This window comes from Artibeus jamaicensis, unplaced genomic scaffold (genome assembly GCF_021234435.1).
Source record: "Artibeus jamaicensis isolate MK-2021 breed Jamaican fruit bat unplaced genomic scaffold, CSHL_Jam_final scaffold_660, whole genome shotgun sequence".
Taxonomy (NCBI): Eukaryota; Metazoa; Chordata; class Mammalia; order Chiroptera; family Phyllostomidae; genus Artibeus; species Artibeus jamaicensis.
The window spans coordinates 9,916,937-9,934,640 of NW_026522052.1; the positions used below are offsets into that span (position 1 = coordinate 9,916,937).

General features: G+C 45.0%; 1 protein-coding gene across 4 annotated transcripts in view; it reads left to right on the plus strand.

Annotated features, from left to right (window-relative positions):
• The first annotated feature begins 7,552 nt into the window (after nt 1–7,552).
• Nucleotides 7,553–17,704, plus strand: part of CDON (cell adhesion associated, oncogene regulated) — a 97,073-nt gene continuing 86,921 nt past the window's right edge. For 2 of the 4 annotated variants that reach the window (XM_037134159.2, XM_037134164.2), the window contains exon 1: nt 7,553–7,769. The gene's annotated coding sequence lies outside the window, so the exon portion shown is untranslated. Of the gene's footprint in view, nt 7,770–10,996; nt 11,160–15,655; nt 15,851–17,704 lie in introns of those variants that run through there. The other 2 variants (XM_053659424.1, XM_037134160.2) reach the window with 2 other exon arrangements.

Genomic DNA, 17,704 nt, shown 5'->3' on the forward strand with positions numbered 1-17,704 from the left:
ATCATAGCAGTGAATTTTTATTATTATTATGTCCTCGTCTCTGGGCTAAGTTCTTCACATGCATGATTTCACTTGTCCTACGATAGCCATAGAAAATAGGAACTATTATCACTATTTCACAGATGAGAACACAGACACACAATGCATGTTAAGTCATCTGTCCAAGATGCGACTTGGCTTCCATAACATTCTTTACTTCCGATGGAAGAACTGTTCACATGGATCGGGAATGGCGGTGGTCTAAAGCAAGCTGACGAATAATCAGAACGACCGTGTGTATGAAATGCCTTATACACCTTAAATTCTCAAAACAACCTGGCAACCTACGGGGTATTTATGCCTGTTTTGCTGATGAGGAAATTCACCCATGTCCATATGCCCGATGGACAACAGGACCGAGCGGAAGGCCCCCACGCTCCCCACCCAGAGCTGCCTGGACAGAGCTGCCTTAGGTGTTAGACATCCTCAGGACTCAACACCAAATCCTTCCAGCAGCAGCTGAGAAGTAATAGCAATTTTCTTTGGTTGTTATTCATACGCAAGAGCTGTGAAAGTGCCAGAATTTGCTCTGACAATGCCAGCCCCTTAGAGACTTTGATGCCGTCACCCATTTTTTTTCTCAGGGGAAGAAGAAAAATTTTACTGTAGAGATGAGGGGATTGTCCCAAGTTCATACAGCAGACGCAGGAGAGTGAGACCTGGGCATAAAGTACATGAGACAGGTTTCCCAATCCTCACGTCCATGCTTCTTCTGAGAGACCAGCCAGCCTCAAATGACTCATTCGTTAGCTACTGCCCTTTGCAAACATCCCCAACGCCCAAACATTCTCTTTCGGGCCCCTGGCTTCCTTTCACGTATCAGACAGGGCCTCCTGAATGGCAGGGAAGGTGGCATTCATATCTTCAGTGCCGGCCCCCATGACAGAACTGTCTTCCTCTTTCCTGTAAAATGATCTCCACATTCTTAGCTAGTGCAAAGGAGATGTGGAAAGTCATTTTCTCCTGAGCTGGTGTGTGGGTAAATTAATCTAGTGTCACAGACCCAGTCACGGAGTTAGGTGATTCGGTGTGTAATGGGCTTAGGCGGTGCGTCTCCGGAGCTTAGCCCTTCCAGCATAAAAAAGACCATAGAATTCTCTCTCTCCGTGAAATCCTCTTGCACACAGTTCAGGAAACGAACAAGAGAGTGAGAATACAGTCAACCCATTGGAATTTCTTTTGGAGGGAAAATAAATCTTGCAAAGGAAAACTATTGATCACCAGCCTTCTAGTCTGGGAGGAGAGTTATCCCGCAATCATTAGAGGTAAAATTCCAAATGCTTAGGGGCGAGAAGGACCATTTAATAACATGTCAATATTAGGTCATGTCACAAATAATCATTCTGCATATTTGACGGGGACTTTGTTGTATGCATTTGGAAATCATCCAAATGGAGACAAATGGCTGCTGTTATTCATTCGCCCTCTGGGTCCCACTTATTGTGGGGGTCCTTGTTGTTTTGAACTTTGGAACCTTTAGCGGACAGTAAAAAGAAAGGCCTTAAACCATCAATTGACTTTTTGACGGTCATTTTCCCTTCCCTTGTTCAGTGTTAAATTCATTGTTTTTTCTTATGTATATAAGGTCCAGTAAAATCCAAAGCCATGGCCAAAAGCAAAACATGTGAGATCGCTATTTAGTTGGAAAACTTTCAAAAGGGCTGAGCCAGCTTGGTGATGCTCCACTCTGACTGCCCCCACTGTTTCTAAAAGGGACACTTTTTGACACTGGCCCAAGAATATTTGAGAGGCTCATGGCATTAATCTGGGTTGGTATCAAATCCAGACAATAAGATTGGAGACAATAAGATTGAAGGTGCAATACAAATATAAAAATTAGTTATTATTATTATAACAAAGTCTCAAGTTCTTATCGACAATTCAAACCCTCCCCTACAAGACCCCATTCCATTTCACTTAACTTCATTGCTAAATGCTCTTCTGCAAAGAACGATTTGTGCTGAGCCCACGGGCCCTCGGCCGCCCAGAGCCTTCTGCCTACAATCCTGCCTTCCCAGCTTTGCTCCCATTGCCCATCCCACTCCCTTGTTGGGAAGGGTCCCCATTTCTCTCCTTCTCTCTGCGTCTTCTGCAGCCTTCAGGCTGAGGTTTAGTTCTCCTCCCTTCTTGAAGCCTCCTTTCCTCCACTGCGACTGGAAGTTGCTTTTGTAGTTACCATTTACTGACTATCCTGCCATGTCAGCTGCTAGGAATGTGCTGGGTTACTCAAGTCATCGCATTTAAGCCTTGAAAGGTGGGTATTTGTCTCAGATTCTTTTTCATTTTATTTTGGATAAGTATCCCACTCATATGGTTCAAAAATCAAAATATTATAAAAAGTTATAAAGTAAGAGGTCTCAATCCTATCCTGGTACCTAACAACCCTATTACCCACCTTCCACAGAAGTAATTTCTGAAGTTATTCTTAGGATCCTCTCAATGGTTCTTTGTGCAAAAGATCAGCAAATACAAATACATAGTTTTAGTTTCTTCTCCTTAGAAAATAGAACATAGCACTATATACGCCATTCTGTACCTAGTTGTCTTTCTGTCTGTCTCTCTCTCTCTCCATTTGGCAATGTGTCCTGCAGCACTTCCTATAGCAGCTCTCTGAGAGTGCCCTGCTCCTTTTCCCAGCTGCATGGTATTCCATTGGGTGGCTCTAGCTCCTAATGATGGATTCCTCAGTTGGTTTTAATTCATTATGAACCATGTTGCAGTGAGTGGACTTTTTACCTCCAACATTTCACTGAGTATATGAATATCTGTCAGATAAATTGCAAACCTGGGACTGCTGGATCAAAGGGTAAAAGCATGCTACATTTTGATAATTATTGTCAAATTTTCTTCCCTGGAGGTTGTCCCATTCTTTATCCTCACCATCAATGTACAGAAGTGCAACATAGGTATCCCTGTCTCTGTTTTATATTTGAGGAGGCTCAGGCGTGGAAAATACGAGATCACATAGCTAATAATATTCAGGCCAAGACTCAGAGTTGAGCTCCGCTGTATCCTACTCATTCAGTATTTGTCAAATAGCCCCTTTTATTGTTTCTTTTTTTTTATATAACCATACGCCTAAGTCTTCTTAAGTTTTATATAGCTGCCTTATGTTCAGAGACGTTCTAGTAAACAGAGATTGAAGCAATTAACTTGATCTTAGGTGAGAGGGAGGGAGAAGGAAAATGGAGTGGGAAAAGTTTGGAAACAAAAGCAAGGTGGCATGTTACCATGCTGGCCATTGCTTTCTGACAAGTCACTGCTGGCGAGACACAGCTAGGCACTTAACAGGTGTTCTTGCTTGGCCATGAGGGACGTGTCCAGATGAGGCTGGAAAACCGTGCCTCAGGACAGGTCGCCAGATGGAGGAGAGGGGAAGGAATCGAGCTGTTGGGCTCCTCCCCTCCCCTCCTTGCATCTGAGGGGAGACACATCTATACTTTTGGGTCTGGTCACTTGGCCCTCTCAGCAGATGCTGGGGAAGCTGATTCCAACCTTTGCAGCATCCAAGAATGGTGGAGGAGCCCCGAGAGGGTTGTTGTGGTAGCTGAATGTTCTAGAGACGGGCAAGACCAAGGGATCCTAAGGATGTGTTTCATCCAGGTAGTTTCTTATGTCTCTTCACTTTGGTGCTTTACACCTAAACAATACTCGATAAAAGTTTTTAATTGATGAATTTATTTGAAGTGATATTCATAAAAATAAATATTTTTATTGTGGGGAGACATAAATGTATAATAGTTAAAAGTCCAGTTTCTATAGTCAGACTATGTGGATTTGAACACTGACTAGCTGTGTGGTCCTTATCAGGACACCTCACCTTGATTTGCTCATTTGCAATATTGAACTAAAGCTTAAAATAATAGTTGGCTTAGCCCTAACTGCTGTGGCTCAGTGAGTTGGCCATTATCCTGAAAACCCAGAGGTTGCTGGTTTGATTCCCAGTCAGGGCACATGCTTGTGTTGCGGGTCAGGTCCCCAGTTGGGGGTGTTCCAGGGGCAACCAATTATCACATACTGATGTTTCTCTCCCTTTCTCCCTCCCGTCCTCTCTGTCTAAAAATAAGCACAATTTTTAAAAAAATAATAATAATACTTGGCATACAGCAAATACTATATAAACATGAATTATTATTATTATGACATCTAACTCTTATTCAGTATTTTTCAAATACTTTCAAATCTGTCTCTCCAGTTTGGACTTAACTATCCAGTGGGCACCTGCACTTGGAGGTCCCACAGACACCTCGGATTCAAAAGGCTCAAAATTGAACACGTCATTGTTACCCTAAAACCTGCATCTCCTGCAGAGCACTACTCTCTTCCCAGGAACTATAAGGGTAGGAAGCAGGACCACCACCCAACCAAGCTAGAAGGCGGATGTCATCCCTGAGACCTCTTCCTCTCTCTTCTTTACCTTCACGGTTTCCATGTCCAATTGCCTCTTGCTGTGGAACTTCCCCTCCCTTCTCTGTCCTTACTACTATTGTCCCAGTTCAGTCTCCTGACCAGTCGGAAGCTGCCACACTTTTTGACCTTGGGGTTGGCTCCCTCAGATCTGTCCTCAGCACTGCTGCGAGGTGGACCTTCTCAGCACAGATCCGACCATATCATACTCACACCTATAAGTGGCGTTGGCATCCCATCACCTACAAAATAAAGCCCCAGTTCTTGGCACGACTGCTATGATATTTTCTGCAATGCCTTCATTTACCAAACCCTACCTGACCGCTTAGCTCCAATGACAAGGAAAAGCTTGCAGGTCATTACCACTGCCTTGTTGTTTCTTGCCTCTGTCTTTATCCATAATGTCCCCTCTGCCCACACCTTCCTTCCACTCCTTCACCTTTCTTGGCCAATTCCTACTCTCTTTTAAGCCAACATCTATGGGTCACTTCTTTTGGGAAGACTTCCTCGACAAGCTGCTCTCCCCAACCCTAAAACTCCCTACAGGATTAGCAACGCTGCCCTTATGCTCCCAGGGTGCCCCCCCCCCCCCCCGCCAGCCGTTCACCTTGCAGACATCTCCGTGTGTTTGCCCATTTGGGTGCCTGTATCACAGTTAGACTGTGGGCTCCCCAGAGCTTGGGACGCTGTGGTATTTCTTTACATGTGTCTTTGCCTAGCAGTGGCACAGAGTAGCGGCTCAAGAAATGCTTTTAAATGTTGAACAAATAAATTACTTATTAATGAAAAACCATTTTGCACCTGAAATGACTTTTTCACTTTATAAACAAGGCAGCAAGGGAGCAATCAGTAGCACCAAACCCTGTGATTATTTCTTAAGGTTAATTATGAACAACAGGCATTGCGATATTCAGATTACACTGGGAGAGTTGGAGGCGCCCAGAGTAGCTGGGGCCCTAAGGGAGGGAAGTGTTGGCAGTGGAGCTGCCATGGCAGGGGACAGTCAGGGCTCTTAGAGAGCGCCACAGAAACCTGCAAGACTCCCATTCTACTCTCCTTTCAGTGCACGAAAAGTCATTGACTACGCTTTGTTAAGAACTTCCAGATTCTTGTTTTGAATAAGGAAAAAATGGAACAATGGAGAACAAACTAGAATTAAAGTCCTTTTTCCCCTCCTATACCGACCCTCTTAGTTACTGATGCTTTCACCAAGACCCTGGTTCTGGCTAAAGTGGAAAGTTAGGCTGTTTGAATCTTAGTGCACTTTCAAAGCGTTGCTTTATGAAAACGAAGTAAAAAGGCAAGGGCATATTTCTCCTGAAGTTCAGTACTGAGTGTTTTTGAACTTCAGGTATCAGGAGGGCCCCTTCTGTAGTTAAAGTAATAGTAGGTAGGCATGTTGCTTTTAAAAATGAGCTATTAATAGTAATCATCATTATTATCTCGAAGTCACAGTTCTCAAATGGCCACTTAGTGGTAGGTACTTCGAGTATTGAGGGGGGACCAAAGTTTTGCCATCCCCAAACATACCTTTTGGGATATTGATTTTAACCTGATTTTTTAAAATATTTTATTTTTTTTTATTTATTTATCTTTAGAGGGGAAGGGAAGGAGAGAGGGAGAGAAACATCAATGTATGGTTGCCTTTCGTGCGTCCCCTGCTGGGAACTGGCCTGCAGGGAACTGGTTTGCAACCCAGGCATGTGCCCTGACTGGGAATCGAACCGCGATTGTCTGGTTCGCAGGCCTGCACTCAATCCACTGAGCTACACCAGCCAGGGCTTAACCTGATTTTTAAGCGGGGGAAAAAAGACTGAGAACCTTTGCCACCTCTTCCTGCCTAAAGGAATCCAGATAGAAAAACCTGCTTCAGGAAAGGAACAGTGAGCAATGTCACCTTAGCAGATTCGCCTTCCCACCTATGAATTAAATGCGGTGGGTAGGAAGAAACCTAGCAAAGCCTGTTTGTTGAACTTCCTTCTGTATCCCATTGTTCGGGGTTGTCCAGGAAGAATTTATTTACCACATGTTGTCCACCTGTGAATTACCAGCTTTCCTTTTGAAATTCCAGGCTCCCGCCTCACCCCCACCTTCTCTTTTGTCCAAAAGGACACATAAATCTCCGTTTCCTAGTGTGTTTTCGAGGCTCACATCTCACGGCACCTGCGCATGCACATCCCCTGCATAATAAACTTTGGAGATTGTCTCCTGTTACTCTGTTAATTTTATTCGCTCAGGTGGGAGAACTTAGAAGGTGGAAAGCAAGGTTTTTGTTGTTTTCTTTGCGCCTTCTCCCACAGTGTATTTATGCTTCAATTAATTTTTTATTATTTATCTAGAGGGAAGGAAAAAGAAAAACATCAATACCTCCCGCCACGACAATCTTTTAAATAAAAGTTATTTTTTTCCCTTTTTCTGTTTGAACTTAAGTTCAGTGAGATCAATGGACTTGGGGCAGGTCCAACGACAAGTTGGTTAGATGCTGGGACCAAAGGCCACGCTGGCTTCACCAGGACAGAACCTCTCCCGGTAAACGAAGTTTTGTTTTCTGCCGGCGTGACTGCGAAAGTAGGGGGGCGGCTTGGAAAGCCAGGTGAAAACGCAGGAGAAACAGAACACCGAAAGCAGTAAAAAGGAGAAGGAACCACAGCGCCAAGAAGATGCAACCAAGAGAGACACTACGGGAAAGAGAGAACGGAAAGCCTGCGAGACACTCGCGGACGTGCGGACCTTTGTGGACAGCAGGACTGTGCCTCTCAGGGGAAGTTAAGGGGAGGGGAGAGTGAGAATGAGTGCAGGCCTTGTGGCAATCTCCGAGCATTGCTGAGGCAGCTCCTCCTCACCTACCCTACACCAAAGCAGAAACTCCACTCGGTTTTTCCCGAGTGGCGTTCTTGCAGGCAAGCAGGAAGGGGACTGGAGACCTCCGGCACATGGTGCCTCCCCCGACCCCCGCAGAGATTGGTATGTCCCGACCCCCACAGTCGATCTGGCGGCTGCGCGCGCACCCTCCGGCGGGGGCGGGGTGGCCTCGTGGCGCGCTCCCGCGCTGCCGGGTCACGCGCCCGCGCGCCTAGGCCTGGGAGGGCAGACGCGGCTGCGGGGGCGCGCCCCGATCCTCCGCCCCGCCCCTGACCTGAGTCCAGGGTGCGCGGCTCCGCGCTAGGAGACCGGGGACCCGCGCCTCCGCCCCGCCCCCGCCCGGCGCGTGGAGGCCGCTTGGATCGCTGTCGCCGCGGTAGCCGTCCGCGCGGGATGACCTGGGACGGCTGTGGGAGCTGGCTGCCGCAAGAGGTCTGGGGGCTCCGCCGGCCCGCCGAGAGGTGCGAGGTGGTCCCACCGCGGGGTCGGGGGACGGGCGATCCAGGCGGGCGGCGGGCGGGCCCTGGGGCGCGGGGTCCGGAGATCAGGCGCAGTTCGGGGACACTGGGCCGCCCCCCGGTGGAGGGCGGGGTGTCAGTGACAGGGACGCGCGGTGCAGGTGGGACGAGCCTGTCGGAGAGCAGGGGCGCCCGCCCGTCCGCAGAGAGAGGGGTCCCCGCCCCTCAGCTTCCACCCGCGGGGCGCCCGCGGGACGGTGATTTATGTGGGGTGAGCAGGAGAAACGTCCTGCACAATGTATCTTTCTCTGCCGTCACAGACGCACTGACTTCCCAGCCCCAGGGAGTTCATTTTCCTTCTCCGTAAGCTTTCTGTGGGATGCATTATCATTTCTAAATACATTGCAGCTCGCTATTGATTTCAGCTTGCAGCCTCCAGACCTTTTATTGCTTTCTCTCTACATCTAGGAATTTCAGTCATAAATCACTGAGGGGGGTAGTGGGACTCTGTCTGTCTTCCCTTCATTGTTCCTCCGAACCCCACCATGTCAGGTGGAAGGCTCACCAAAAGGAGCCCTTTTGCAGAATGCTTGTCTTTCCTGGCTGAGACTGCAGACGGTGGCAGGTGCTTTAAGGGCAGGCTGCCTTCCAGCCGAGATCTGGAATTTAGAGAACCTCATTAACAGAATGGCAGCCTCTGTGCCCTAAATCAGACACCTTGGGAAACAGAAGGTTGGACTAAAAGGGAACATGAGATTTATGCTCAGCCTAATGGACAGTGAAGATGAAAGAGGCCAGTTCTGATTCCATGCCTCACTGATGCCATAGCCCTCAGCCTCTCAGCTGGCTCGGCATTACCTAATGGGGCAGTGTCTGGGAGGAGGAGGTGGGAGGGGGCTGGGAATGAAATGGGTTTGTTCTTAGTGTAATTCTAAACATTCGATTACACTTTAGAGCTCCTTTTTAAATACTGATTTTAGGGAGAAGAGCAGAGGGGTGAGAAACATTGATTTGTTGTCCCACCAATGGAAGTATTCATTGGTTGATTCCTATACTCGTCCGGGCCAGGGATCAAACCCCCAACCTAAATATGTGCCCCGACCAGGAATCAAACCTGCAGCCTTGGCAGACAGCGGTGGCCAGGGCAGAGCTCATGTTTTTGAGTAGTCTGTTTTAGTTGTAAATGGGGGGCGGGGGGTGGGATGTGGAGAAGGGAGGCAGTAGTTCAACTTACAGGACAAGATGAAAGAAACTTCAGAAAATTTCTGGAAATTTTAAATTAGTGCACAACTGGAAAGCATTCTTAGGGACCCAGAGAGGCACCAAATACTGTAGTTTCTGTGAAGCACATGTTGAAATAAGCTGCCTCATACATGTAAGTTCCATGAGGAGAATGCAGTGAAAACCTGTTTCATTTTGTGAAGACCTGTCCGGGGTGTGTGCCTGGCAGTGTACAGAGCAGAAACATTTATATTTCTATGAAAAATATATACACAACTGTGTATTGTTTAACTTCCATGCAGAAACTCAGATACAGTATTTAGGAAATCTGTCTTTGTTTGAATAGTGTAGTCAACCAGGAAAATCGGGGACTCAAGGTCCTGTTTGTGCGTAACTCACGTGGGATGCCGTGGCTGCTGCCTGTGGTTCTTGTCGGCCTTCTGTCCTGTGGGGAGCACTTCAGCAGCTCCACTCTCATGTCAGGAGCCACAGGGAAGTCTCAGGGCTTGGAGCACGCTGATCTGGCCCGTCTGTGCTGGGCTCTGCATCACTTCTTGCCTTCTTTGCAGGTGGTTTGACTGCACGAAAGGCGTAAAGCTCCTTTTAAGATAGGATCCCCACCCCGTCTCTGCAAGGTGTATGTGACGCAAGGCTTTGCATGGGAGTGGGAGCTCTGTTCTAGGGCCCTGCAGAGGGCCTAGGTCAGGTAATATTTGTGGAGTAGTTTTCCTGCTTTCCTCTTGTTTTTTTCCACTTCGCCCTTTCGCTTTCATGGCTTTCTGGACGATTTCATGTCTGGTTTTGTCAAAATAAAAGTTGAAGTAAAATTTTCCTTCTGTAGAAATGTTTCTTTGGCAAACATGTAGACTAAAATTCGGTGATGGCGTCTAAGGAAAAATTTCAGGGAAATGACTTCAGGAATCAGCATTATCTTAGTGCAGTCAGGCTGGGGGTGGGAAACTAAAAGTAACTAATTAAAAAATTTGTTATTTATGACACTTAATTGCATTAGCTGTCACCTGTTATTAGCATTTGTACTTGTTATTAGTATTTGTAGAAGTGTAGGTAAGACAACACGTCAGAAGAGATTTGTCCACCAGGTAGCATTTAGATAGATGATTGTACCGCTTAATAGCAACTAATTAGACTTGAAAGGGAATTTGCAGCCTGGTTGCTAAATAGATTGCTTGGAAGAACTTGATTTGCAGTTTTTGGTTGGTGCCTTTTCCTAAGAAATTCTGTGAACTTGGATTGAATTAGAGACTGGTTTGTTGTTTTTATTTCAAATTTTATATTGTGTGTAAACATTCCCTTTATTTATAAACATTTCATTTATAAGTTTTGCTAACTCACTTTCAAGAGAATTGGGAGGAGGGCTTTACTCAATTCTTTTCTATTAAAATTAAGCGTGTGGAATATACTTAATGTCACTTTAAAAATATGGGATTACAATGAAATGAAAAACGGGTTTGTTGGGGTTTTTTTTTTAATCCTTCAAGTTTTCCCTCATTGTTTGTGCTCTTTCCCCCATTGTCAGGCTTAAAACATACAGTATCATTGTCATCTGTCCCCTGAATAATGGTCCTGAGGTGATATTATTAATGTGGCTTTTTAAAATCAAACTAATTATACTTGCCTAAAAGAGCCACATGTGTGTGAGCCTAGCTGCCTGGTGCCTTTTGAGAGCCCTGGAGACAAGCTAGTGAATAGAGCTGAAAATTCATTCTGTATTTGATTAAATGGAACAGACTCGCTGCTCCTTACCCCAGCAGGGGCTATGAGATCTCTTGATCCCCGAAGCGGCTCCGAGACCCTGGGAATTCCATTAGCGAGCACCTGAGGAATTTCTGCCCTGCAGTGCCTTTTTTGTGTGTGTGTATGTGTGTGTGTGTGCAGAGGGAGGGGAGCAGAGCGGGAAGGGGGAGTGGAGGGAGGGGTGAGGAGAGGAGCTGCATTAGAAGACTCCGTATGTTAGCAGATCTAAAATCGAGGCATGACTTAACAGCTTATCTCCTGCGAGAAGAGCCCAGCCCAGAGGCAGACTGCTAGTCAGGACTTCCCTGCTGGCAGGGCTGTGTGCTAGTAGCCCTGAAGTGGACGCCACTGCTAAGTGCAGAAAGTCCCTTCTCTGCTTTCCCTCTGAAGCACAAGCATACACACGTTGCAGACTTGGTAAGTCTTCTCTCAACGGTCAGTTGGTAAATATGTAAAATTGTGTTACGGTTTGGTCTCGCCTGTAAGGGTGGGTGCATTGTTGTAATAACTTTTTAAACTGAGAGCCAAGCCTGACCTTTAGGTGAAGCAAATCATGTTTGAATAGGCGTACTTTAGTTCACTCTCCTGTTTTTGTATGATTGTATCATGTTTTTGTTATGTTATTATAGAATTTAAATGCATTTAGGGTATGTCTCTCTTCTGTTGTGTTTTTAAGAATTCTTTCTGATTTCTAGTTTTTTTTTTAAAGGAATTGCTTTGCATTATTTGCTAGGAGCCACAAGTAAATGAATATCTATCTACTAAAAATATTCCGTAAAAACTTTTGAAGCAAAGTTTTGGAGAAATATTAGTGGATCTTTCTTGCTCAGCCCCTCCTATCCTAACCCAACTAATTTCTAGCTACATTTTGCAGAGCATTAGCCCAGTATGTTTCTTGTGTACTTTTCAAGGAAGGGCAGTCCTGAATCTTGGACAGTGTAGTTAGTTGCTTTTCATCTTCTGAGGATAGTTAAACATGTGCCTGAATTCCAGTGCTTGTAGTTTTCAAGTAATGCAGAAGAATGCAGTAGCTTATTAGATTGTTAATTTGATACTTTGTTCCTGATTAAAATCACGGTGTATGTCACAGCTCTTCCCCCTCTATTACCAGGTAGTCCCACCAAATTCCCCTCACCATACAGTGTTTAGACAATAAAGGAACCTTTGAGAGAATATGTTTTAATTTTTTTCTGTCTTAACTCTGGGCATGCCTTCTACTAGTATGGTCACATTGAAAGGACTTGGGAGTGAACTGGAGTAAACACTGAAGTTAGCACGGTGCTGGTCTTGGTTTGTAGTGGTTCAGGCGCTTTGCTACGTGATGTATAATGAGAAAACTACCCTAAAGAACATTTTTTCCTCCATGTCAGTTGAAATGTGAGTAGGAAGGTCAATTCCTGAGAGCCAGCAGTCTATCTTGAATCATAGAATGTAGGAACTGTGAAGCTCGTCACACCTTACTTGAGAGGAAAAAATATATACAGTTCTATGACTGAACCTAGGTTATATACTCCGCCCATGTTTCGGTGCTTGGAACTGTGTGTTCGATCTTCTTTTCATATTACCCTAATGCAGACAGAGCTGAGAAGCGGACACTCAGTTGCTCCTCGGCTCTTCTGTTACAGACTGGCTCACCTCTTTATGTGCGTGAGCCTGCGCTGCGGTCTTGACCTCAGCTTTGGTCTTCCGCTCTACAAAACGGGGGTGATAACAATAGTATCTCTTACCGCTGCGGTGGGGATTACAGGAGATAATGAAAGGAAAGTGCTCCGCAAACGGGAAAACCTCCGTGAGTGTCGGCTGCTGGTGTTTCCAGTAATTCCTCCTATATATTAGTCTATTACTTTGACCCAGAAGTGATTCCTTTGAAGTACTAAATAATGAGGAGCTCTCAGAAGTTAGTAATAGTGTGGCACATGTAACTGCTGTACTTTGTATGCTACGGTTTTCTTTATTTTGCAATCGAAACTTGAAAGACACTTGGAAACAATGTGTTGCCTATTTCCAATTGAGGTATAATATAAAAATGTGTGTACACAGGCATACATTGAACGTACACTGAGTGAACAGCTAGATGAAGCTTTACATATGTACATATGTACATACCTGTGGTCAAGGTGTAGAACCTTTCCTTTACCTCAGATGGCTCCCTGGTGGCCCTGCCCCAACCCCCAGCAAGCGCAACTCTTCTGACTAGCCATTAGTTTCCACCATACATCAGTTTTGCCTGTTCTTGAACTTTGTAAAAATGGACTCATCCCTGGTTCCTTGCACCGCTCATTACATCTGTGAGATGCGCCTGTTATCATGTATGGGAATCATACATGCATTTTAAATGGTTGTAGCGTCTTTTGTGTGTTTTGAGATTCATAGTTTATTTGACTGACACATTGGGTAGGTACATGGTCATTGGGGAAAAAAAATTAATGACACTTTTTTCTGAACTGTTAGAAAACCAGATCCCAGTGGCTAGCTTAGAAAAACAGCCATGACTTTATCTGATACAGAAAAATGGGTTGAAGGTGACACAGTCACCTACGGTTGCCATTCCATAAATCAAATTCTCTGATAACTGCATTTATTTTATTTTTCGTTTCTAGAGGGAATAGAGGGAACCTCAAAATACAGAAGGACCATCTGAGTGATCTCAGGTCCTTCATTTCTGGCATTCAATGCAGTAATCAACTCTTAGCGTTGTATAGAAGTAATCATTACCCCAGCATTAGGGTAATATTTTTTCAGAAGAAAATGAAAACCACCACGTTCTTTTGAAAAATAAGTCCACCCCAAATGGAAGAAAACATAGCTAGGATGTTGCTGGGCTGCAGGGAAAGCTTGAAGGCCAGGCTTGCTCACCTCTGTCGGGGCACAGCCAGACTGGCCGGCGGGCTGCGCCTCCTCCACGTGTGGGGTTTCTGCTGGTCCTGTCGGAATGCTCGCATCTGCCAAGTAAAATGTACTTCCCCAAACAGCGAGTCCAGCATGCAAGGTGATGCTGGCAAATCAGGAGTTTTTGTTTTTATTTACACTTCGGAGGGAACTGTGGTCAAGGTTACTAATAGTTCTGTTCTTGGAAATACTGATGAAGGGTTTTCTGGATGTTCTCCTTGAATACAAGCCACTTCTCTCTCAGGAGACACTGTGTTTGCAGCATTTGTGATCTTATTAAATCTATTACTCATAGCTCCTTGACACAGGTCATTCTTCACGTCCAGCCCTGCACAGGGATGGGTTCCCCTGCACTTCAGAGGAGCAACTTGTCCCCTTTTCTTATCAAGTCCGACCACCAGTGGCCCAGATTGCAGTGGGGGTGGGGAGAGTTGAAATAGTGGTGTACGTGGCAGCTTTTTGTTCCATAGGACCCTCAAAAGATGCGGACTTTGTTTCAAAAGAAGGAAGAGCTGTCTGACAAACCGAGCTGCCTCAAGATGGAAAACGCTCTTCTGCAGCAGCTTGAGCCCCTTACTACTAGACATGTTCAAGCAGCGTTTGCACAGGTCCTGCGGACAGGGTCGCTTCCTCGGGTGACCGAGTGACCACGTGACCTGCCAGGGCCTTCGCGACACCAAGATGCCCCGAAATAGTCTTTGCGGGAGTCTGCACAGCTCCCACATACATAACTTCAGAGGGAGAAAATGCTTTACAAAGTTTCAAACAGCCATTGGATAAGTAAATGTTCTCAGTCCAACCCTAGTATTAAGTCGAGGACTGCTTCTACTTGCTGGTTCTTTCTTAACTTTAACGTAAGTTAGCTTTTCACTAATAAGTAAATGTCAGATTTTGCCTTTTTCCAGTATTCTAAGTATGCGGTGTCAGAAATGAAAATACTTTACAGGCGTAGTGTTTGTTCCCTTCCTACGTAGGTGCACGTCTGAGAATGCACTTGAGCCATCTGTTGGCCCAGTTATTTATTTACCCCTACAACAAATTGCATACAGAATGAGAATGAATAAATGTACCTCTTGTCTCTCCACCTTTTTTCCTCCATCCAAACTTTTCTATACTTTGAACGAGAACTAACTCATATGGGGCCAGAGAGGCCTATATCAGCGACGTATCCAAGCAATGAAACTGTATTCTGGGGACCATGGTTATTTAACCTAACCGTGTGCACATTTTGTAGCTGTAAATATATATATTAATAATTTATGTTAATAATTGATATTTAGAATGATTGAAAAGAGTATGGAACCCCAAAGCACTGAAATAACATTTTCTTTTTTTTTTAAGATTTTTTATGTCTTTATTTTGAGAGAGAGAGAAGGGAAAGAGAGAGGGAGAGAAACATCGATGTGCAAGAGAAACATCCATCAGTTGCCTCTTGCACGCCCCCAACTGGGGACCCGGCCCACAACCCAGGCATGTGCTCTAACTGGGAATTGAACCGGCAACCCTTCAGTTCGCAGGCTGACACTCAGTCCACTGAGCCACACCATCCAGGGCTGAAATAATGTTTTCTCTATTATATAAAGTAGAAGCGTAAACTGAGTTTCTACTGTTTTGTATTTATGTCTACACATGTAACGTCTGTACCCTGCATGTAACCTGTAAGCATTTTTCTCTCTTCCCATATAGTGCCCTCCAGCCTTCTCAGAGTCTGGGAGAGGAATGAGAGGAGACTCAGGACGAGGGGCAAAGCAATCGTTGTAACTCCTGCTGAAATTGCTACTAGCTCATCTTCCCATCTCTAGTCTTGGTTTTCTCTGCCCAAATCACCCACATTTCTGCATTTTGCCCCTATGATGATCTTCCTAAAGCATAAGTCTGACCACGTGACCACTCTTATAACCCCTCCCCCAAGGCCCTGACTTGCTCGCTGATGGAAGCCCAGGTCTTCAGTGGGGTACATGGGGCGCCTCACCCACCTGGTGCTTCTGCCACCCTCAGCTGCTGCACGTTCCTCTCTCCTGCAGGTGGCTGCTGTCCGTCTGGGCCTTATCTTACTCCTAAAGGACAATGTGATCTCCCCCTTATGCGATCATTCCTCTCACCTCTTCCTCACACTGTGCCTGGCAAGGCATCAGTGCTGAAGCAGTGCTTTGCAAACTTTCGGGGGCATCGGAATTTCTCGGGAGATGTTCAGATGCAGATGCCTATTTGGCAGGAGGGTGAGTCCCAAGGATCTCCCTTTCTAAAAAGTTTTAGGTGATGTCGATGACTCTGGGTATTCCGCACTGAGTAGCAGGATGCTTAATTGTGTCCTTGACGTCCAGGGATGATTTCAACACCCAATTTGGTCCTTAAAAATCCAGTGAAATCAGTGTATCCCTCAAGTTCAGGTGCACCACAGCTTCAAATAATAAAGAAAGTTGTATAGATAAAGAAAAGACAGTTAACTGTTGAAGATACTTGGACATCGATTGTCACATCGTTGCTGGAACACTTGTCTAATATTTCAACAATTTTATATATTTAAAATGGGTATTTTTGTTCCATGAAACGTTAACTGTCTCTAGAGAGCTGACGTCATGTTTCATGTGCTTGTTTTCAAACACTCAGTGTTACAGGAGTTCTCCTGGATATATAGGGACTGAAAAGTACATTCTGGCTTCTGTCTCTTGTCAGGGGGATTTCTGACAGTTACTGGCTTTTTATGGTTTCAGAGTAAAAGTAATTAGTATTCTCTATTTTATTATAATATGATATCTGTTTAGTGAGTAATCGCACACACCACCTGGTTGGAGGTAAAGTTGGCAAGAGGGACGAATGTTTAATGGATAAAAGACTACTTTTATCAGGCCATAAAATTACTGTGGTGACATCAGAACTTGGCAGCCTCTTTTATTCCAATAAAAAGAAAAATAGCATCATAAGCGAGGGATAAGGCATTTTTCCTGCCCATTTATTTTGGCTTATTTTCATGGCTTTGCCTCAGGGAGTATGTATAACAAAATAACAACGCAGGGAATAACAGGCAGTAAGAATTAGAGAGCGAACATTTTCAGCTGGGGTGAACGTACTGTTTATCACTTACGTCTGTGTCAGTAATTTGAACTGTTTCTCTCAGTTGTTGACTACGACAATGTACGAGTGGGTATAAAGAATCCTTTTCTGTGACATGAAGTTAAGCTTCATTATTTGGTGGCATACTCCATAGCTTGTAACATATCAAAAAAGTGTGATGATTGGCTTAAAAGATCACCGTGCGAGAGAGCACGTGTGAATGTGATTATGAATGTGACAGTGTGTTTTTGTAGGACAGGTGCTATTTATTCCTCTTTATAAACACCGGTAGAATAACCTCGTACGCCCAATCAAATTGCTGTTCCCTCTTGCTGTGCAATGAGATGTGTAGTGGTTAGCATGATTAGTGACAACTCCCATACCAGGGCCCCAGTGTGTGTCCAAGCACACAGCAGCAGCTCCAGCGGCTCCCAGGACTGTGGAAGACCTAGAAGAAGTCGTTATAATTCTTAGTAGATTACTAAATTCCTGAGCAGAACTGCGCTACATCCTCACTGCTACGTCGCATTCACAATTTACCTCGGGTGTCTGTCTTCCTGTGCTCAACCTTCTTGAACAAGGTCGCTTGATGGTTTCCTCCAAGTAAATCTTGTATACACATCCAAAACGAAATCACAGCTTGTGTTCTGCAGTAAGGAGGATTATCGTAAACCTAATTTGAAATATGTACTTCTAGTTAAGGACATATTTCAAGTCATAATCTGATTAGAAAGTTCTGATCTCTTAATCGGGTCTTTTGTTTCCTATTTATTGAACATTGGGCATACTTTCTTTTTTATGGCCAAGCCCTTTTTGAAATTAAAACAAAAACAGATCGGACATCTATGCTGAGTTCCCAATCCCAAGCTGTGGTCATCATGTTTTAAGTTATTGTGTTTTTTAGTTGGATTTGTCTCTTCAGAGACACTGCGGTTCTCGCGTTTGGTCTGCAGAGCTGCATAAGGTCTTCCAGGGTTTTCATCGGCAGTGCAGAGCTGAAGCGTTTTTCACCCAGTGGT